The sequence below is a fragment of the Scleropages formosus genome, chromosome 9 (genome assembly GCF_900964775.1).
Source record: "Scleropages formosus chromosome 9, fSclFor1.1, whole genome shotgun sequence".
Classification (NCBI taxonomy): Eukaryota; Metazoa; Chordata; class Actinopteri; order Osteoglossiformes; family Osteoglossidae; genus Scleropages; species Scleropages formosus.
This window is the reverse complement of record NC_041814.1, coordinates 23923017-23946601: the sequence shown is the minus strand read 5'-3', so window position 1 is coordinate 23946601 and position 23585 is coordinate 23923017. Positions and strand designations below refer to the sequence as shown.

Genomic DNA, 23585 nt, shown 5'->3' with positions numbered 1-23585 from the left:
CCTCTTTATTGCTGCCCCCTTTGTGACTAACAAGCTGACGATATCATTTCAAAACTAAGCATAGAAAAATGAAAACAGGAAGATCCCCCCCCCAAACCCCCCGTTCTTCGGACATAACTTTTTCTGCATCTAAAATCATTTTTCAGAATGTGACTTACAGTACTAGAAGTTCACACTGTTGTGCTTTGTCACAGGATCAAGTGGGTGGCGTAGTGGTCAGAGGATCAAATCCTACCTCCTATTGCAGGACAATTCATAAAGCTACTTAGGGCCAGCTTCTAACGTAGTGGTTAGAGCTGTTGTCTTTGGACCCAAAGCCTGCAGGTTCGCATCTCACTTCCTGCAGTAACACCCCTGAGCAAGGTACCCTGAATTGCTCCAGAAAAACTATCCAACTGTATAAATGGGTAAAGTTGCTTTAGAGAGAAACACAAGCCAAGTGAATGTAAACGGATGCAGTAAAATCTGCCCAGCTGTATAAATTAGTAAATCACTAATTTGCTCAATATTGCAAGTGACCTTCGAGAGAAGTGACAGGCAAATGAATAAAGGAAAAAAAAAAGTGCAGAAATATATAAACGAAATGCAGAAGCCGATTTGTCCTAGAGGCGACATGCGTACTGCCGTGTGCAACTGCAATCTTCGGGTCTGTTGAAACCAGTAACAGACACGACATTTGACAGCATGGTTAAACCAAGTCCAAAGCCACTGCACACGAAGGAGCACGATCTGCAGCCAGGACACAAATGTTTTGAAAAAGGAAAATTGAAGCAAAATCAAAGTGAAGAACAGAGGCTGGCCCGCAGCTGGCCGAACAGCTGGGAAAAGGTCGCAACGGCAAGCCCTCGTAGCCACAAGCGAAACAAAGTTTTCAGCTTTGGAGGAAACGAAACTCAGCGCATCTCGTCTGGCAACCAGTCAGCGGCCGTGCCTCCTGCCTCGCACCGATCGTCACGGCAACCACGAGCTTCCGGCGTTCAGCCTACCCCGGACACGCGTGAAGGCGCCAAGGCTCACCGCAAGCTCATCCCTCGGGACCGGCATCCGAGAAGGAAGCTGGAAGCTGGAGCGGGTGTGGAGCCAACTGTGCTTCTCCAGCGAGACTGAGATCACCGCTCACGGTCAACGGCAGGACCATCAAGGCCAGAGAGTGCTGGCCAGCTGCCAGCAGTCCTCACTGCCCGTCCTGTTTGCCCACTTGGCTTTTAATTTTACAGCACCAGAACATCTTTTGGGCTTCATGCCGGCCGCTCTGGCTGCCGGTTCCACCTTGGCGCGAGTTCCGAGTCACGAGCCACGGAACAGACGAGCCGCACCGCCCGGATTACGGTCGCTCGGACTCATCCGCCAACCACTAGAAGGCCCGCCTGCTGGCTGTCATTGATGACTGTCGCTAAGCAACCGAACAGGCCTCTCCAGTGGCGTCACATGTGACCAAAAAAAGTAAACCGGATCTGCTGGGTCATCATTCCAGCCGAGTCCAACACAGGGAAGCCCTTATTGTTGCGGTTTCGACAACCAGACCCACACGCTCTGGGTTTGTGTTCATCACAACAACACAGATCCAGCCCTCAGCAATCCCAAACTGCACAGGCATCTTCCGAGCACGCGGGTAACGCACATTTGTGGAATGTCATTGAAGTCGGCAGGTTCTGTGAAACCAAATAACGTAAATGACACCACCAAATCCGCAGTCTATTTTTAAGCCTCTGATGTTCCATGTCTATTCATCGTGTCATATGCGAAGGGCCAGTTGTGTAGTTTGCAGTTATTTTATCCTTACACACACTCTCTTAGGGTCCTGTGACTCATTTGTTTTTCCACAGATGGTGACTTTTTTGGATGACTTTGACAGGCACATAAATCACAACACACACGACTTGGTAGCAGCTGATAGGTGGAAAAGTAAATGCTAATTTATTTATTGTCAACAAGCTGCAGACAACTTGTTTTCTTTAATTTGGCTGCACACATCAGTCTGTGGGGGTGCTGTCCTGACCGTCAACTGCTAGGTGCAAATGGGTGGTTCCTGCACTGGGTTCGAGGTGCAACATCCACACAGATTTCACTGCCTGAGAGCTGTTGCTGGATGGAAAGTAAGAAGAAGAACAGGAACAGGGTCATATCCACAGTCTCTGCTTTGGCAGCATACAATCTGACATCCATTGAGGATAGCAAGTGGCCTGGTGGTAAATGCTGCCACCTTGCAATCAAAGGACCCGGGGTCAAATCCCTACTCCTATTGTAATAGCTTTGAACAAGGTACTTACCCTGAACTGACATGGCAAAAATTACCCAGCTGTATGTATGAGTAAATCACTAAGCATCAGTGTACAAACAGAGCCTAGAGGTGTGAGTTAAATGGATAAACACATGATGCTAAAACAGAACCTGTTAGAAACGACAACCACTTTTGCTGCCATATGTGCAGTTTTTACTTTTTCCCCAAGTGCCATATTAATGTGTTTATCATCTAATTTCAATGCTGTATTACACTGGCTAGTGATTTGTATGAAAAAACACTAGAGTTTAAAATTCTGTGGAGAGGAAGTTACAAACAAAAGCAAGACGCCTCCAGGTGGATCACATTCGAAATGCTCCAGTTTGCTGCAGCAATCAAGAGCACAACTGTGGCAATAACTTCATTAAACTGGCATTCAAGAATCAAGAGTTAAAAGTTGCCCAACACTCACAAGACATGCAGCACATTACATTATTTCATTTAGCAGATGCTTCTCTCCAAAGCGACTTCCAGTGAACTCTATGTAGTGTTACCAGCCCACACACCTTATTCACCAAGGTGACTTCCACCGCTAGATACACTACTTACAATGGGTCACTCACCCATACACCAATGGAACACACTCTGTGTCACTCACATACTGTGGGTGACAGAGTCATCAATTCACTTCAACAGCATGTCCTTTGGACTGAGGGAGGAAACCCATGAAGACACATTTACGTACATTTATTCATTTAGCTGATGCTTTTTCTCCAAAGTTAAGGTTACAGTTATTATAGTTACAAGCTTACAATTAATCTACGTATTTATACAGCTGGATATATTTACTGAAGCAATTTCAGGGTAAGTACCTTGCACAAGGGTACTACAGCCAGAGGTAGGAATTGAACCTGTGACCTACTGGACCCAAAGGCAGCAGCCCTAATCACTACGCCACCAGCTGTCCCCAGGGAGAACATACACACTCCACACAGACTGAGCAGGGATCAAACCCACATCCTCTGTGAGGAAGCGGAGCTACTCGCTGTGCCATCGGGCCACCCACACAGCTGAGTGTGTAAAACCCACAGAAAGAAAATACAAACTTCATTATGAGCAGTCGCTTCAAATTTCCACTGTTTAGCTGGTTTTCTGAGCAATGCTTAAAAAGTTGACAAGTGCTCAGTAAGGTGCAGCGCTGATTTGGAAACGATCTCTGGCTGCAAAGTGCCATCAGATCAAAGCCCCGTAATCTGGCATCACGAATCTGCAGCTGGCGTATCCGTCGACATAGAACACAAACTCATAGCTAGATCATCGCAGATACGTGAGCCAGTGGTGGAAATTATTGCTGGGTTTGCTGCCCCATTGGCAGCAGCTTGGAGTCACCAGCGAATGCCTGCGGGGAAGAAGAGTGACAGCGGCGGCACACATGGTCTGTACTTTTACTAAAAGTTACACAATGAGTCTTGTGACAAACTGTACAGAGCAGAGGGGGGGCAAGAACAAACACTGGTGTGAAAGTGAAACCACCCCAGAAGCCGCGCGTGCACGCACACACACACCCACCCGTGACTCAAGGGCCGGGAGGAGTACAGACTGGTTCTGCACTGACTGACTTCAAACCAAACGCTGGGGAACACTGATGTCGCACTTCTACTTAAACCAATTCCATTCCGGAAGGCTGTGGAGCAGGTCACGACCTACGTAGCATTAATATGGGAGGGGGTCCAACTTTGGCTTAATGGATGCCAAGGATGCAGCTATGACCCGACTCATCACGTCTGACCTTTGTCTTCTGTGTGTTTTTGTTCACATTAGGCCTTCGCAACAAGTACAGTAAACTGAAAATGCTGAAACACACGGACAAGAACTGCCACGTGTATCATCACCGTATCCGAAGTCCATGCGTGACTGATCTCCAGCAGGGTAAAACTCAGCAAGAGGACATGATCAGGTTTCCAGCCCACAGCTAGAGCCGTCAATCTACGGACCTGGGTTTGAACCCCCGCTCCCGTCATAGTGCCCTTAAAGAAGGCACATACTCTGGAACTGATACGATAAAAATTACCTTGCTGTATAAGCGGGCAAAATATAGTAAGCAGCTAGATGTACAAACACTAAGTTACTGTGGAGAAAAGTGTCAGATAAATCAGGGAATGTCCAAGACTTAGCGATCGTTTATGACAAAAATTACATCGCCCTTCTGACTTTCTGTGGGCAAAAATTGTCCCAATCGCTCAAACCTGCAAGAGCCACGTCATGCTGTTTCCAGCTCTAACCATGGCTTCACTTCAGCGGAGTGCTCGGAAACGGCGAAAGCCTCGCCATCGCTACGGCCCTCCGAGCGCACGGCACACTCCCTCACGCCCTGGTGGGACATTAGTTCAAGTTCTCAGGCTATTGGTTTAGGCAAACCTCAGTTCTCACCGCACGTGATTTCTGGGCCTGACCATGACCACCAAAGGGGAATTCCTCCAGATGGGGGTTACAGTGGTTTCAGGCAAGACTCGAAGTCCCCCCAGGTCCACCTGACAACAGCAGGCAGGTACTAAAGAGTCTATTTCTCACACACACACACACACACACACACACTTGGCTGAGGGGATTTTCCAACACCAACAGGAAACCAAAACCTTAAACGCTTGGCTGATGAGCGAATGTAAATGAAAAAAACAGAGAACGCGGGACACAGCGTGGACATGGCGCGGGCCACCCGCTGAAGTACCAACGGTGTCGCCACACATGCGCTTGTTTCCACAGTCTCGTGGAAGACGGTTAAGCCTGATGGGAACCTCCATCCCCACATCATAGTTCCAAAAGCAGAGATTAACCATGTGTGCAGTCTGCAATGTTTCGAGAGACATTTGTACATCTTTTTTGCCATTTTGGAGTTGTGAACCCTGGTCCTGGACATGGCAATTTTAGGTTCTCAATTATGAAAGCAAGCATGCAGAAATAAATTAAGTAAATACTGCATAAAATACAATCAAGGAACACAGAAGACGACATGTCAACCTTAAAATGCCTTGTTTGTTTTTTAAGCGAATATTAGCAGAGTTTACAAGTAGGGCATGTTTTGCCCATATTCTCAAGAACGCCTGTGGGAATTGTCTGCTGAATGGCTGCGAAGACACATCGGCATCCGGGACCCTGGCTCAGCCGTAGCCTTTCACTTGCTATCTCACTCGAGACTCTCTCGCTTTATGGCAGCTGTCATTTTACTCACTGCCCAAAGAACAAGAAAACACAGCCCACAGGTAACACGTCATTGAACCAAATCCAACAAAGTTGCTGCATCCCATCACTTCCCGCAGGTTCCTTAAATTAAGTGTTCTGGTTAACATGACAACGAGGAGACTACCAAAGTTCCACTTACATCATTCCCAGCCGTGGTGAGCGAAGGCGGTGGGTCTACCCTCTCAGTTCCGGGTGCAAAGTTCATCATACACAAGAACCAGTATTGCTCCACACCTACGACACAGACCTTCGTTCCCTTCTCTCCCCCCCAGGAGAGAGCGCAACAGCCAAGGTGAATGCAGAGAACCCGCAGGGTCTGACATACCAGCAGCCGCGATCTGGTAAACCATAGCCTCTGTGGCATTTTCTCATCTGCATGGGTTCCACCTAAAGCAGCAGATGGGTTCGACTCAAAGCCAGCCCTCAAACTTCAGAGTACTGTTCTGTCATCACCAAATTTAAAGAGAAACCGAAGACTCAGAACAGCCGAGCGCATCACTCAAAATGTTAAATTAACAAATGCAACTTTGGCTACAGTTCTGGTTTGAGCTACAGCCTTGCACTTGAAGGACCTGGGTTTGAATCCCCACTCTCGCAGTACCTTTCAGCAAGGTGCTTGCCATGAATCTCCAGCAATAATTACCAGGCTGACAAAATGGGCAAATAATTAGTAGTAGTTCAATGCAGAAACCCAACATTGTAAGACATCTTAGACAAAGACGTCAGATAATTTAATGATGATAATTTTCATAAACGGACTATGGCGGCAGAAGGCCCATGAAGCTGGGTTTCGGTTGTCGAAAGGGTACGCACTCAAAAGATCTTCATTAGCCTCATCGTAACGTGTAGGTGCCATGGAATGACGGCTGTTTACACAGCTATGCATATTAGCCATCTGCTTCGCCAACTACACCCCCACATGCCCCTGTCCCACTCTGACAAGAGTCCGGCGTAAATATACTTGGCTCTCCATCATCCACTCTAACGCTGTTTATTTCACATTCTTACATCCTGCGATTCCCAAGCGCCAGCGTCACACTCATCTTCCTCCAAGTAACCCTGCCACGATTTCAGTTCCAACTGCAGTGCTACCATCAACCACTTACCCTTCCTTTTTATTCGATAAGAGAGGGCACACTGCCTGCGCACGAGCAGGACACCCGTGGAAGAGCTTTATAAGAGACTCAGCGGTGCTGCAGAGGTGGTAATGACGAAGTCTCAATTTTGTCGGCGCATCAGCAGCGAGGAAGCGGGTCTCCAACAGGCAGGATGCCACAAACCCGCTGGAATTCGTACCTTGTTTGGATTTACAGCCCAATGGGCTTTTTCTGCAAGTCTATTATTCTTGGAACATGTGAGAAGGTCATGCCACACATGTGACTGTTTCACTGTCAACAGGCAGCACAAAGGTCTGGAACTTCTAGAGGGAACATTACTGTCATTCATCCACCATAGCGAGTGCTCTATAGAGTCTGACAAACCCAACGCTGTAAATCACTTTGGAAAAGAGCATCTGCTAAATAAAGAACAACAAAAACAATCTGACAAGCAGAGACTATATGGGTCTGAACCTCGAATTGCCAAACACTCTGCAGCCATTGAACGTAGCGTCTTCCCTCGATACACCCCACTAAACTAGGAAGCCTAGGAGTCTGTTTGTGAAGGTTTCCATCCTCTGAATCAACTCTCAGTGGTGCCTGCACTTCACGAAGCTCTCATTGGATTAGTGTGCCCATTTACCACGACGGACTAAGGGTAGTAAATTGCACAATCTCAAGGAGCGGGCACATCCATCTGGAGAAGGCGGCGTCACACTGGGCCCGAACAACATCTCATCTCCGCAGGACAGCGTATTCACTCGCAACATGCACTCGAGGGCTGTCTAATTACGCTGCTTCTCTGACCAGATCACGTCGCATCGGGAAGAGCAGTCGGACATTAGTGGCAGCACAATAAAGGTGGATTGCAAGGTAAACATTGTTTGTTAAATTGTGCTGCACTTCAGGGACAGAAACTGATGTTATTTCACCAATTTGAAAAGCCCAAAAAAAAAAAAAAAAAAATTATGCATATACGTCCGATTAATGTCAGTTGCATGTTCCAAGCACTGCATTGAATACTCCACACGAGGCTGAAGAGTTCACGTCCAGGGAAAAAGACGAATCTGCGGTCCTGTATTGCTCTGGGGGCACATTATCAAAAAGCTGGTGAGAGTCAGTATTTACAAGCAACAATGTTTCTGTGCATTTTCCATGGATACATTTTTAATTACGCATATTGATTCAGTTTTTGTTTTGAGTTCTGCAGAGAAACCCCTCAAGTCCAGGAACGGGAGAGCGGTCTGATGGACAAATGCTTCTCTGCCTTACAGGTCAGCGGACAAATAGACAGAAATGGACAGCGCTTTCCTCAACCCATCAGTTGGTGTGCTACCTCACTTGAATCTCTCACTTCATTGTAGCTGTCATTTTAGGCACCATCTACAAAAACACCCACCCTAAATACACACACAGAGTTCCTGGAGCAGTGCCAACTTCCCTTGCCAAGGAGCAGGCACCCAGGCATGCGCCAGGCACATCGGAGGACAGGAGATCCTGATGCAAGGGCCCGTCGCGGAGCAGACTCTGCTGGACACCAGGCAGCGACACGCGCCAGGCCCACCTACGCTAACGCAAACGCAGCGTGTCACGTACCGCTCAGGGTCGTCGGCTTGCTGTAGCTGTCCAGCACTCCGCTGTTGTGCGAACACCAGCTGCTAGGGTAGTCACACTGGGCCCTGAGTGAAATACCAGCTTGTAAGTACCCCACCCTGTGACCCCAACCAACGCTGCAAGACCCAGCGGGTCACCATGCATTATGTGGCGCAAAGAAGACTAATTATAATAAGGAGATAGACAGGAGCAGGGGTAACAGCCAACAAAAGCGCCGCATAGGGGAATAAAACCTTAAATGTTCTGCATCGAGTCTGTTCCGGCTGCAACGTGGGAGCCTGGGTGGGGGGTTTCTGCACTGACCAAAAACCTGTTGACAGCGAAAAAACTTCTGCCTCTCACACAAAAGTATAAATATACCAATTCACAAGTTTCTGACTGTACTAACAGATCGCAAAAACTTGCTTTACACCCAGAAATTGGTCCACCGTAATTACCCATTATGAATCTCGCCTGGACCATATTAACCCCACTTCTACAGGATGGCTGGAAACACTCGAAGATGGGATTTCAGTGCTGGGGAGCTGCTATCTAATTTCAGTCATTTATCATATGTTTCTTCCCCAAAATTTGTAAACTAAGCTATTTACAATGATTTACCCATTCATACAGCTGAGTAATGTTTAATGGAGTTAAGGTTAAATCGGGTTAAACACCTTGTCCAAAGGCACTACAGCGGGAAGTGGGATTCAAACTCAAGTCCTTCAAATGCAAGGTGAAAGCTCTAACCAGTACGCCCCCTATATGCAGGGCTGAGAAAGTAGAGATGAACCAGCACCACACATGATACCAGGCACTGCAACCACAGCTGGTCCAAAAGTCCCAGCTCACACACATCACGCTTCAGCGAAACAAATGCATAACTCACTGTGGTTTTTCCCTCTTGTTCAACAAGCCTTGCTTTATTTCTGTGGATGATATCATCACTGGTGCATCACTATTACAATATGGCTTAAAAAGGGGGAATTGCTTCCCCATATCACTTATCTCCATTTTCATCAAACACTTGTCCAGCACCTATCCCAGAAGACACTGCATAAAGCAAGGTACAGCCTGGACAGGACCCCAGTACATCACAGGGTAATCACACACACTCATTCACTCATGCACATACCATATGCAAAGGGCAATTTAGGGTCACCAGTTTACCTGAAACACATCTTTGTGGGAGGAAATCCACATAAACATGGGGAGAAGATCCCCAAACTCCACACTAACTGAGCCAGGTTCAGACCTGGGTCTGAACACACAACCCACAAGCTGTAGACACAGATGCACTCATTACTTCATTTAGCTGATGCTTTTCTCCAAAGTGACTCACAGTGTTAAGCGACTTACTATTTCTTACCCATTTACAGAGCTGGGTAATTTTTTGTGGAGCATTTTTAGGATAAGTGCCTTGCTCAAGGGCATTACAGCTCCAGGTGAGACTCGAACCTGCAACCTATGGGTGCAAAGGCAGCAGCTCTAACCATTACACTACCAGTTCCCCCACTCCAAGGAGGAAATATGCCCTGAAGGAAGTAATTGTGACCAGGAAGAAGGGTGGGGAAACTTAAAAAGCAAAAATTCCAATTAACCAAGTCATGCAATGCAACTTTTAACCCCCCACTTTAAAAAAAGAGACAAGGGGGCCACTGAAAATACTGCAGTTTGCCAACACTCTCTACCACCTCCACGATCCCATGCAAAGACCCTGGGCCCCATCCCACGTCACACAGACAATTGTCGGGCAAAAGACATGAGCGTACGCTGCAAGGGGCCATTATATTCGCAAACAATGCAAGGAGTATCTTGTGAGTCAAATATTAACTGGGCATAAAAAGGCTCATCCATCCATTTAGCAACTACTTGGAAGGAGGCAGGCATCAAAAAGGCAGCAGGGAGTGACTGAGTGCACCGTTATACTGGCAAAAAGCCACAAGTAGATGAAATATTACAAAAAGAACAACCATGGACAGCAAAAGGTAAAGCAGCTTACCAAAAACCATTCAAATGGTTTTGAGTAAATGATGCTGGCAAATCTAAAAAAATATGGAAACCTAAAGCAAAGCACCACTTTAACACAGAAACACCGTCTATATATACATAATAAACCCAGCCAAAAACTGATCTATAAATAAAAGTATTGGAGGTAGAAAGCTCTGCTGTCCACTCAGCTGAGAAGTTATGAGGCCCAGGAACCTGCACAGCCTGAGAAGAAAGCTGGCCAAGTGCTCCAGATGGACCCCACTGAACTATGGGTATGGTATGAGGTGCCCGATCTGGGAGACATGTTCACCAGCTGTCCCTAGAACATTCCACTCTGGGGACAGGAAACCATCCCATACGAGATCAAGCACAAGGGGAGAACTACCTTGGAGAGGTGCTAGATCTACACACTAAGAATAACTTGGCCTGGGCACTGAAAGAAACACACATGATCAATAACAAAAGGGTTGCTAATGGCTAATCAACAATCACCTTCACGTAGCCAATTCATAGTCAAAATCAAGAAATGGGGGAATAATTTAAACATTAAGTATTAAAGGAAGAAGTGGGACTGAGGCAATAAATACCCCTTGTAATCTGTACATAGACATGCCATCTCAAGCTTGCCTGAGTTTTTCTGGCATTAAGCCTTGACAGGAGCTCAATAATTAGCATTTTATTGATAGCCAACAATCACTCTCCAAGTGGCCTGGAAAACAGAGGTGAAATGGCTCTTCCTCCCTGATGGCATCAACTCCTCAGAATTGAGTCTCTCTGCCAGTGTCAACATAGCTGTAGAGTCAATGGTATTTCCAGCAAAAATGCATGGCGCATTTCAGGAGTCAAGGCTTCAGATCTTTGAAGATGTCAAGTTTCTCAAGATTAGTCAAAGGTTTCAGCTACTATGACTTATAATGAAAAAGGAAAAACCCTAAATATTTTTTGCTTAATGGATTTAAGAGCAGTGGACAGTGCCAACATGCATGATGGTGCAGATTTTCTATGATTTTTGCAGTAGTCAAGAAACATTAAAACTGCATTCAAACTGCTGGAGAAAAGGATGTCACAATGCTCCGAATTCACTGGGGTAAAACTAACTAAAGGCCCCAACAGCTCACTGCTCAAGGCCAATTAAAACCCTCAAACCCACACATGAAATCAACATTGAACTCTCATTAGAAGAACCAGGCACTGGTCAACGACATTGTTTTGTTGAAGAAACATACTTGCAACACCAAAAATTACTGAGTGAAAATGTGAAACTGAATTTGCAAAGGGAGGAACTGCGTTTTTTTGGGTGTGCATGAAGCTCATCTGTATTTGTAGATGTTTCCATACCACATAAGACTCAAACAAAAATGACCAGCTGGTGTAAGCTGAAAGACAATATCTAAATATTACTACAACTCATAAATAAAAAAACCATCATCTACTGAGCAGTAGAGGTATATGGCCAAACTAATCTTCATAAAATGCACATTTCTTAAAACGAGTTATCACACTTTGAGATGATCTACAACCGATCTGTAATCACAACTGAAATGAATAGATTTTACACACAAATTCCTAGAAATATGCCTGCTGAATCAAAACAAGCGATCCCTCTCATAAACAGCTCTTCAGCAAATGACTAATAAATCTCAGAATTTTCTAGTGAATTTGTGAGTAAAGAAAAAAGGGGAAGGAAAGACAAGGGGGGGGGGGGGAAACAACTAACTTCAACATTGTGTACAATGAGAAGTTTCTTCATCATCATCATCATCTGAAGCCTGAAAGCTGTGGTGTCAGTCATAAGAGCAACAGAAGGTACGCGATCAAGCACATGGACTTGTAGCCTGAAGGTCATTGGTTCCCATGTCATACTGCTGCTGTAGTACCCTTGAGCATAAGTGCAATAATAATCAACAATCACTAATCATTTGCAATGTACTGTGGCAGTCAAAAGTTTGAGTACATGTTGCCAGACACACACGCGCGCGCGCACACACACACACACACACACAATTTTTAAGAAATTTCTTAAGTTTGATCGAGAAATAAGCTGCTATGTCTTCCCAGCTCTTCAGCAGCAGGTCCCAGAGCTCCAAGACACTTGGGGATTGTTTCATTCTTCTGTCCAGGTCACCCCATACAAATATTTCCCTGGTGTACTCAAACTTTTAACTGTCACCGTATTTCACGCATCTGCTTACCTCTTCTCAACTTTTGAAAACATACCGAAAACACAGAAATAATCGACTAACGACTACAAGAACTGGTACCTGCTGGCAACTGCTCCGATCAAACTAAAATCCTTAACGCGGAAGGCCGCAGGAATTGAACGGACGCCTCGTCCTTGCCCCAGATAAAAAGCTAATATTAATACTTATATGATCAAGATGCTGAGCTACCACAGTAACGCGCTCGGTGATTTCGACCGACCTGACAGCCAGAGCAGCGTAATCAGAAATCACCAGACCATCCAACACTCTCAACACCACGAATCACCTCAGAGCCAAAGTGTCGTAAAGCGGCCATTGGTGGCGACGCGGCCCTCCGGGAGTCGTCCCCGCTCAAGCGGCCAAACGTTCGGGTGCGGGATCTATACGGCGCGTCAGAAGTCCCGAGACGGAGGGGACAAATAAAACACCAGATAATATGGACGGGGTCTAACGCAAGGATTTCGGAGAATGCGTGTGGACTCTGGTGTTGTACAGCGGGTAGCACCGGTGCCTCAAGCTTCCTGGGACGAGGGTTTGAATGTGGCTACATCTGTTAGAAGCACGCAAGGAGCACTTCAGACAGGTGTATTGGAATTCAACAGCGCTCCATACAGTACAGTAGGATAAACCTGGTGAAAGTTTAAAAAAAAAAAAAAAAAAAAAAAAAAAAAAAAAAAAATTCTGTTTCACGTTTTGCTCAACCTTGGCTCGTTTTGTGAAAACTGTTCCAAAACCAACAAGTTCACACACGGGCCGAGAAAAAAAAAAAAGAATTATTGTCCCCCCACCACGCAAGACACCTTGAATTAAAATAAAAAATAAAAGTAAACAGCGTTTTTACGTAACGGTACCTATAAATCAGTAACAGGCCGCGCGCGTAGACCGGCACAGATGGAGCGGGCGGGCTGCGCGCGCTGCGGGGGGGGAGGGGGTGGGTAGCCGCCTCTATCGTCAGACTGGACGGGCAGAGATCTCCCGGTCATGTGATCACAAACCTGACGGTGGGGGAGGGGGATGGAGCGGTGGGGAGAGAGGGATTTACCGCATTTAGATCCTCGCGAGTGCATGGAGCAGTGCGCGTAGCTCTGGCCGGTTGCCGAGCGGCCGCGCCGGCGCGAGGCCATGGGTCGGGTGTGGAGGAACGCGCGCCACTGCGCGCGGAAGGCAGACGCGGCCCGGGATACCGCGCGCACGGGAAGCATGAAACCCGCAGCTCGGTGGTTCGACCGGCTGGGCCTCGAACCCGCACTTTTAGTTTTACGCTTCGTATGAGCAGCTTTCAGTGACCAGTGAGTTTTCGCGTCCGGCATTTTGCGAGAACACAATTTTGCGCAAATAGTATTGCTTTAAAATCGATGTCTCTGACTCTGCGGATGAGTCGTTTTACACGAGCCATTCTGTGTGCTTCGTTTACACATAAATTATACATCCGTGCCCTCAGTTATCATTTATGAAAATTAAAAAGTTAAAACGTGTCCAAGTACCTCACAGAATCCTACAGTGAGCGACTGCTGATTAACAAGCTATATTATTTTGCAAAATAGCCACAATTTGTAAGTAAGTCCAGCAGGAATTTTTATCGCATTGACCTAGAAAATATTTTTTCACTCGTACATCTGAATAAATTAAATATATGCGCTGGAATTACAGAATTCTTATTAAACTACACTGATAAAGAGTGGGAATGGAGGCCAAAATCATACTGGTTCAGATCGCTGCTATCTTGTGCATTTGAGCAATGTACACAAAATTATTGTAATAAACAAGCAAAATACTATTAGCCATGTAAGTCTGTACGGGATAAAACACATGGAACAAATAAATGTAAGCTAACTGGTGACACTTGTCCTATAGGCTGTCTGGTGACTCCATCACTTGGCATCTTGGTAAACACTGAGGGCTGCTTTCCAATCCAAAGAGATGTTGGAAGTGTAACGGTGAGTGAGTGAATGTGTGTGTCAGAGAGAGAGAGAGAGAGAGAGAGAGAGAGAGAGAGAGAGAGAGAGAGAGAGAGAGAGAGAGAGAGAGCGACTGTCCTGCAATAGACTGGCATCCAATGCATCATGTACCCTGATTCAAGCCTTGTGCTTCCAGTTCACAGTCCAGATCACCGGGTCCTTGTGTTGGACATTATTGATAATAGATTGATGTGTGGATAGAATTCAGATCAGGAAGCTGCAGCACTAACCCTCCTGAAATTCAAACCTTCATCAACCTTCAGGTCACAAGTGTGACCTCGGACACCAAACAGACGGCCGCCCCGAGCCGCCTTTTTTATTTGAGGCTGACACCAAGATCTATAAATCAGAGATTGACAGGACAGCGGGTTACCAGTGATATGGGACAAAATTGTGACCAAAATGACACCAGAATTACAGAATGCACACAAAATAATTTCATCCTCTCATACACACACCTCTCCACAACAGAATTCCACCAGTCACATTCTCAATGCTACATGAAAATTAATTGCACTTCATATTATTTTTCAGATACAATGATACACAAACTGACCTAAAAACTGTATGACTGGAGTAAAGTCAGCCAAATATAGAGATTATATGCTGCTGTATTGGATACAATCATCTATACCTGAAAGTAAACGATTTAAAAGTGCAGTGGCAACATGTCTATTGGAAAAAAGAAAAAATAAAATTTAAAAAAAAAAAAAAAAAAAATTGACCAAATTGAGGACAAAGGGGAAAGGCTGGTCACATAACAGCAATATACTGTATATCACATGTTACATGTAACCAGATGTTGCTTAGCAACAGTGATTGTATTACTATAGCTACTGCTGTTAAACTGACCAGTCCCCCACCCCCCACAATAAACTTTACTCATTCAGCCGCAAGTTTTCATCAACCGAAGCATTTAGGCATTTCAGGGGGGAGGTCCAGTCTTACTTTACTTGGGTGCAGATACAAATTTCTAAGGGGCAGCAAATAATGGGACTATCCACACTCATCCCTCACGCAAGACTTTGCTGACTCGGCGCCCGAGCGAAGGCAACTCGAATACTTGCGTCAACGCCACGCAGCAGACACAACAGCACCTTGGGAAGCAAAGATAGAGGCCGTCTTCAAGGGGAGACTTGAGGAAATGTGCCATGCCTGACAGAGGATAATTGCTTTCGACCTGAAATATTTGACTGAGGTATCGCCCATCTATCAAATACGATCAGGGCAACGGTGGCAGGGTACCTTAGGTGTTTGCTGAGTCAACAATACTGGAACAGTAACAGACTTCATTTCCTGATGACGTTGGGTCTTGGGCTCAACTGTTCATTAGACGTGACCTGTTCACCAGTCAAATTTGTATGAGTATTATAGATATGTTAACCACACACCAATCTCAATGCAATTTTTTTTTTTGTTTTTACAAGTGCCGGATTTGAGGCGCTTGCAAAGTGGTCACTTGCAGCATCTCGCAGGCAGCGACGCAGCGAAGGCGCACGTGCTCAGCAGCACTTGAGCAATCTGACCAAACGCAAATACCAGCGCGGATGGATCCAAAGGTCGGGCCGTGGGCCGGCCACCTCCCACCAGTCAGCGAAAGGAGACCGAAAACGAAGGGGCCCTTGAACAAAAATGATCCGTTTTAGTTCAGCGGTGGGAACGCCAGTCTCGTAAACATGAAATTGACACACAACCCATCACAGCATATGTGCCAACAACACGTTAATGTGTAAAACGCAGGTCTGACTTCAATTCCCGCTCTAACAGTTATTCATCTGGTTAGCAGATGGCTTCTCCAGAATGAGCAAAATACAGCTGGATATTTACTCAAGCAATTTCATTAAGGTCCCTGTTCAAGGGTAAAACAGTAGTCCCCCCCCCGACCCCTGTATTTCAGCCTGCAAGCATCTTGGTCAGACGTACAGTTCCGTCTGAACTTCACTACTGGCTGCTGTTTGCGGACCTCAGCATTAAACAGTTTCACTACCTGGAATTCTGCTCGTCACGGGGACTTTTTCTAACACGACCGGCTATTATTAAAACAAAAAGACAGAGTGTGTTCGCTAAAACCTTGAGATATTCCATTCTGGTAAGCCAGCGCAATAAGCTTTTTAAAAAGCATTAAAGCTAATGCCAAGAGGTGTTACCATGATGTCATAAAATCACTCCGAAAGGCCTTTCGAGGAACCCGATGGACTGCCTGAATGCGACTGTGGAGCCGTATTGCGTAACGGTGACGGTGATGCAAATGTGAGGAGAAGATGCGCGGCGCTGGCGCACGGCGGCCCTGGGGGGTCTCCTGGAGAGAGAGCAGTCGGCGACGCAGCTGGCGTGAGAGCGGCCGGGCCTGCGCTTCGCACGTTAAATGCCCGTCAAAGGCATTCCAGAGGAGGCCCAATTACGTTTAAACACCCAAAGCAACATTTAGATAAAATTAGGGGGAAAATGGCTTCCAAAAATAAGAACTGCTATTTTTTCCTTTTATTCAAGTGGCCGAGTCAGGACATCAATCACATTAAGTGTGCTTAGACTGGTTATATTACTTAACTTTAAGTGTAATTCACCAGCCTGTTTTTTTTTTTTTTTTGCTTCAGGTGCAACATTGTCTGACAATTTCAAAACCACATTGCCACTTTTCAACCGTCAACTTGAGTGTCACCGCATTGCATTACTATTACAGGAACAATACAAATTCTGGTTTTTTTTTTTTTTTTTTAAAAAAAAAAAAAAAAGTGTCCCAAGATTGGAAAGAGAGAATTGTACGTACTGGGCTTTACCAAACGTGACATTAATCATTTAATGAATCACTGACTGTACCAAAACTGAAAGAATTACAAAGAGCCGAATTTCAAAGTTCAAATTCTATTGCATAAAAAGAATCCTGTTGGGCAAGAAACTGCCTGTTTAGCCCATACGAAGTCCCGAAATAGGAGTAGACCGTGATGACAAATGAGACATAACATCTACGAGGAATCTTCACAAAAATTATATACTACTACTTCTTGCGCGTGCAGCATAGCGAGTTTAAAAAAAAAAAAAAAACCCACATCACATGGTTACTCTCACTACTAGAGCTTAAAAACAAATACCAGAAGGTAAATACCAGTCACTTCGTAAAACTCTTGAGGATTTTCCCAATCGCACTATCGGTCAAAAGAAAAAAAAAGATCGCCAAAGCCACGCGTTATTAACTCATATGGAATCCTATGCAAATGAGCAGGTACTACTGAAAAAAATGACGGCGAAGAGACGCGTGATTAGGCACCTTAAATCACCGCATACGTCATGGCACACCTAAAACCCGAGTGGGCCGTAAAGCTGTCAATCACAGTGTACTTCTGCAATACGTCATCAGGCAGCCCGGCGACGACTGGACCGTAAACCTGTCGCTCAAACAACTTCTTCCTGTCACCCTGCCTCCATTTAAAAATACAAAATAAAAATTCATTTAAAAAGCAATTCTCGCGTCACCACAGCGAGCCGATGAATAAGTTAAGAGTCACGATTGTGTCACTAAGCTGAATGTGTACCCGCGCGTTAAATGTAAACTTTCCGGCGCGAAATGACGAGCAGGAGGGGGACTTCGGAGCGGACGGCTTACTCAGCAACACACTGCTCGCTCCATGGGGGGAATCACATGGGGGTTCTGTTGTTGTTGTTGTGTTAAAAACTGCCCACCTGGTTTAAAGCATAGCTCAAAGCGCCGGGGTGCACGCGCTCGGCTCCGATCGCACCACACAGCCCCTCTGCCGGTGCTCGAGCGCGATTTCTCCCCCCCCCCGTAACCCAGTTAAATTAGCGCGCACGGCACACAGCCTCAGAGCAGTATATAAGCAGGCTGGCGCGGCGAGCGACCCGGTTCGCCGCCGCCTCACGCACCGCGATCGCGCCTCGCTCGGGCACCCGGTGGCACCGCAGCGGGAGCGAGTTCAGCGCGAGGCTCGCGCACGGCGCACGCGGCGAGGCTCAGGCGCCGCTCCGCCGACAGCTCGTGCGCCCCGTACACAGACCCCCCCCTTCCCATCCTCCTTATCCTCCTCATCCTCCTCATCCTCCTCCTCGCGGCGACAAAACAGCGGCGATCGGCAGATGACCGGAGAGGAGATGAACACTCACATCGGGGACTGTCGTGTATGCGGTGTCCCGCCGGTGTCCTTCCCGGATCCCCGGCGCTACGTGTGGCTCTGACCTTCGGCTCCGAGGAGCAGCGCTGTAGCCGAGAACTGCGCCGCCATGTTCCTCCGCCGCCTGGTGCCTGACGATGACTGGGCTGCTTGTTTATCTCGCCAGCGGTCCTCCTCCTCCTCCTCCTCCTCCCCTCCCGCCCCCACCCGCACCCGCACGCGCGCACTCACCACACACACACACGGCACACCACGCCGCGCGCGCACACAAAGCCATAACTAACCCAGGACACTCAACACAGCACGACACACAAACGCCAACATTTACACACCGCAACACGCACAAAGGAAAGGCCAGAGCACAGCACGACACAACAACACACACGCTAAAACTACTTACTGCTGTAAGTGAGAAGAAGTGTGATCGGGGGGGGAGGGCCGGCGAGCCGAAAACACTACAGCCGGGGACAATTTCATTATTAAATGGTTATCGAAAATTCACACTAATCATTGTCAGCGATTCATAAAGGGGAGATTTTGTTGCCGCTAAATTCAAGAACTGAAACTTTAACTGCTGGTCAGTGCAGAACATAAGTCATTCCAATAAAATAGGCACACACGCACTCAATACAATAAAAGCAAATATATACAATATATAGGAATCCAATATTCAAATACCATAATGTAATACTGTAATTTATTACTCCAATGTCTTTAAAAACTAACATATATACAGTATATAATACATACACACTGTGTGTTTTAACTATTAGTCTCAATAGGAATTTGTGTGGATTATGGAAATGCCTAACATGTCAGTGTTCATGCAAAATACAGGACACCGCCTGTGGATGATACATTTTGCATGTGGCTCACAAAATACACAACCTGGAGAAGCCCCCACTTCACTGCGCGGAGGTGGCCAAAATGTTGGATGTGTTAAATGCATAGTAGGGACAGATATTCAGGTCACACATATTTCTTATTAAAAAAAAAAAAGGGGGACAGAATTAATTACTGTAAAAACAGTTGGTTTGTTATAATTATGTCAGTTATTGGACAAGTTCATCTGGCAGATCATATGAATAAGTGCTTCATATAAGTGAACACAAACATGAATACATATTTTATATATAACACTGTATATGAAGGGGAAGAGAGACAGGTAATGCAAATAATCTCCAGCTATTGTAAATACATGAATTCAATAAAATCTAATATTAAACTATATATAATCCTCCACACGAACTCAATAAGAAAGAGTAGTAACAAAAACAATGACACGGGCATCTAATGGCACATTCTGGAACCTGACTCAGGCTCTGTGCCAGAGAAGCCATGTGTGGTTTCTGATTGCTCTGGTTTCGCAGGAAGTGGGTGCACCGGGCAGGGACTCATTTAATATTCTATTCCACAGCACGACTTTCTCCCCTTCCATTCCGTGAAACCCAGCCATTTTTGGCGAGAGAAAACTCACATTCGGGAAACTGGGTTAGCTTGCTGCCCAATTTCAGACTGTTTAAATGATTCAGAGAATACTAGACTAGTTTAGCACATTCAGGCTATGGGGGGGCTCAACAGTATGTGCACCGCAAACATGATACAAAGTGCAGCAAACTGATTTAACTGAATAAATTCAAAAGATCACATCTCCTTTAACTGCCTTGAAAAAACCTTCATCCCAAAAAGGTTTCATTATCCCCCCCCCCAGTTTTCCAGCAGGTGGCATAGTGGTTAGGGTGTTTGAAAGTTCAAATCACAGTCCTACTTTAATACCTTGACTTTGAGTTGTAGGTCAATTTGCAAAAGCATCTACTAAACAAATAAACATAAATCTATGTTTGATGAAGAAATTTACCCTCAAACGATACTGTAAAAATTACCTAGTTGTACAAATGGGTAAATTTTTATATAAAGTTCAGAATATAACATTGCAAGTCCCTTCGGACCGAGGTGTCAGCTAAGGTTTAAAAAAATAAATTAATAAGCAGCAAAATTAAGGTTAATAAAATTTGATGATAATAATAATGTGATAACCAGTCACAGTGATATAGTACATGGTGCTAATGATGTGCACTTGGCAGCAAAAAGAAGATCGAATTAAGAGAAACACACCCTCATATGTCTGATCTGCTCAACAGATTCACTGAATCATCCAGCGGCAGGAACGGATGAAAACTTGTACTTTCATTCTGAATAAAGGCATCTGTTAAGCTGATAAATAAAACTGTGCGACAGCTTTTCCACAGACTGCAGATGTAACACAACTACCACCCCCACCCACACACACACACACACACACACACACACACACTACACTGACAGACCAATCTTTGAGGAACACACCGGACAGCTGCGAACAGGCTGAGAGCACCAGGGCTGTCGAGAACGAGAGCGATATTACAAAAACCGGTCCGACTCGTTTTGCGAAATTACTTCACATTCCAAATAAATCATTTACATATTCCTTGGTATGTCTAAAAAAGGAGTGTGTGACAAGAAGTGAAGATGTTGAGTGCACAGGGAACAATGTCCCTTCAAGTGCAGTAAGTAGCACGTGAGCTTTCAGGGCTCTCAGGAGGGATCCTTCTATTGGGCCCTTGAGCAAGGTACTCGGCTTGGGTTAATACAGTAAACACATGCTACCGTAGGGTAAAGACAGACACTTCAGTCTATGGTTAAGCCACTTGAGAAAAAAGGTCATCCTCAGAAAATATCAGCAAATAATAAGAAGGAAACCGATTCTCAATTTCGTCCAGGTTATGAAGCATTAATGTCGTTTTAAATGTCCACAGATTAATTATCAATAAAATTTAAGGGGGCAGGTTAGCGGACTTAATCGCACAAATTTTATTTCATACAAAAATTAGAGCCAGGTTCCACAGAGGGAAGCAAACACAGAAACTATTACATTTAACCTCCCGAGACACATTCATTCATGTCCACTCTAGAGGACACGTGTCCTTCAGTGCATCTCCCAAACTCTACACAGTACGGTGCTCGGCTCTAATGCACCTTAGTGGGAAGCACGTGCTTTTAAATAATACAAATTGTTGGCAGGGAGTTTCAACAGCTTATTAGAATTCCAAGAAATGTATCCAAAAGCCTTATTTTGCTCTCAGGAGCATACTGCAAGGAAGATGAAATAATTATTTAAAAAAAAAAACAAAAATTTGGAATAATACATATTCTATTGCAATTCTTTTAATTTTTTTCTACAGTGATTAAATGATAGGTCTCACATTTGGTAAAACCCAGTACATTAAAATTTGCTCTCTTTCTAACAGTTAAGTTCAGCACAACTTTAAAAACTTTACAAGTATATTAGTAAGGCATTTTGAATAGTAAATTAATCAATACAGTTTGATTGTATTGGAAAACGTGCATCTGCTCCTGGCTTAGATGAGTAGTTCATCGCAGAGATTAATACTTCAATTGTGAGTCTTCGAAAAGATGAAGTGAGGGACTCCAAAACATATCCTTTTCAGATGTACAATGTTTAGGACCCACTATGAGCTGGTTACAGCGGTATGGACCCCCAGGTGGTGTAGTGGTGGGAGCCATAGCCTTGACAGTCGAAAGACCTGGGTTCAAATCCCCACTCCTTCTGCAGTATCCTTATGCAAAGTACTTATCCTGAACTGACGCAGTAAAAAGTACACTGCTGTATAAATCATTGCAACTTGCTTCAGAGAAAGGTATCTGTTAAATAAATAAATAAAAGTAACAAATCGAAAAATTGCCTACCATAGAAGAGATCGGCTTTAGAAAAAATGTGGACGTTTTAGAACCAGTCTTTTGTGGAAGCAACCGAACTGAACAATAATCAAAGTTCAGGAACTTAAAGCACTTCAGGTACACTGTGCCTTTATTGGCTTAGGACAGAGACGCCGTGGACTCTACTCTCTGACCCAGGACCGGTTACAGGGGTCAGGACACAACACCAACCCGGTCAAGTGGCCACATCCAGAGCCACCTTTCGTCCCCTCGGCAGGTTTACCCTCAACAAGCACAAGGTGCAGCAGTACTGCAAGCCCCCAGAAGGTTCTCTGTCAGCATGTCCCCTAACCTAGCGTGTAATTCGCACACAGATAACACCCTCCAGAAATTTACCGCAGACGCCCCAAACCGAGCGCAGCCCGATTCCTTAACCGCAACTTCTCATGAAACCAACACAAAAAATGAAAATGAGCACGGAAGGCCTGAATAATTTAAGGCCACCAAATGGACTGGGGTATAAATTAACCGTGCGGTGCAGTGTTCTCCCGGGCAGGACTCACCAGAGCGCTCCCTCACACTCCCATGTTCTACCACTGCAGCTTCACTCACACACACCTAATGGCAAAAAATGTGCCATCATTTTTAATGCCTAATTACAATTTTCCAGTCCCAAATAGTAATAGATTTAAGCACCACTCCTTCAGGAGGCTAGAAAAATCCTGCTTGGACCCAATGTACTCCTGCCCAAACGATCAATTAATTTGTCCATGCATTTTCAATGAGCCCTTGTCCGGTGCAGGGTCACCGTGGTCCGGAGCCTACCCTGAAACCACAGGCCGTGAGACAGGGTACAACCCATGGCAAGCCAGCTCATCAGAGGACATCAGTTAATTTCCCTTTAATTAAAACGAGCAGTGACGTATGGGGGTGGCTCCACGTGCAGCGGCACCTCAGCACAACACGGAATCAAAGGGGCCGGCACCCTTTCAAACAGCCGGGCGGCACGTGTAAGAAACGCAGAAGCCACGATCCGTCGGAGGTTCAATTATTTTACCCGCTGTGCTCGTCACGTGACACGAAAGGTGTGGAACGGGAGTGGGGGGACGGACTCCGTAGCTCGAAGACCCGCTGTGGTCCAGCTTCCACTATGTAGGTCACCGGCGGTCTGCGCTTCTCCCATTGATGCTCATGGAGGGGGGAGGGGGGGTCGGACCGTCCAATCGATCCCATAACAGCACAACAGCCGCACTTTGACTTTGCCGATATAAAAATCCACCCCCCCCATCCTCCTCCTCCTCCTCCTCCTCCTCCCATCCATATTGTTTCGCCAGCCGAAACTGTACACACCTCCTCGCACTCATCATGTGACGTTGTGTGTGTCCTGGGCCCGCGCGCACCCCAACTAACTATTTCATCGCGCGTGCATATCATAGCATTTG

At 45.7% G+C, this 23585-nt stretch overlaps 1 protein-coding gene across 7 annotated transcripts in view; it reads right to left on the bottom strand.

Moving 5' to 3' along the window:
- Positions 1-23585, bottom strand: part of ncoa2 (nuclear receptor coactivator 2) — a 76089-nt gene that overhangs the window by 51867 nt on the left and 637 nt on the right. For 3 of the 7 annotated variants that reach the window (XM_029254576.1, XM_029254575.1, XM_029254580.1), the window contains exon 1: positions 18419-18557. The exons of 3 other annotated variants lie outside the window; for them this stretch is intronic. The gene's annotated coding sequence lies outside the window, so the exon portion shown is untranslated. Of the gene's footprint in view, positions 1-18418; positions 18558-22173; positions 22290-23585 lie in introns of those variants that run through there. One more of the 7 variants, XM_029254578.1, reaches the window with a different exon arrangement.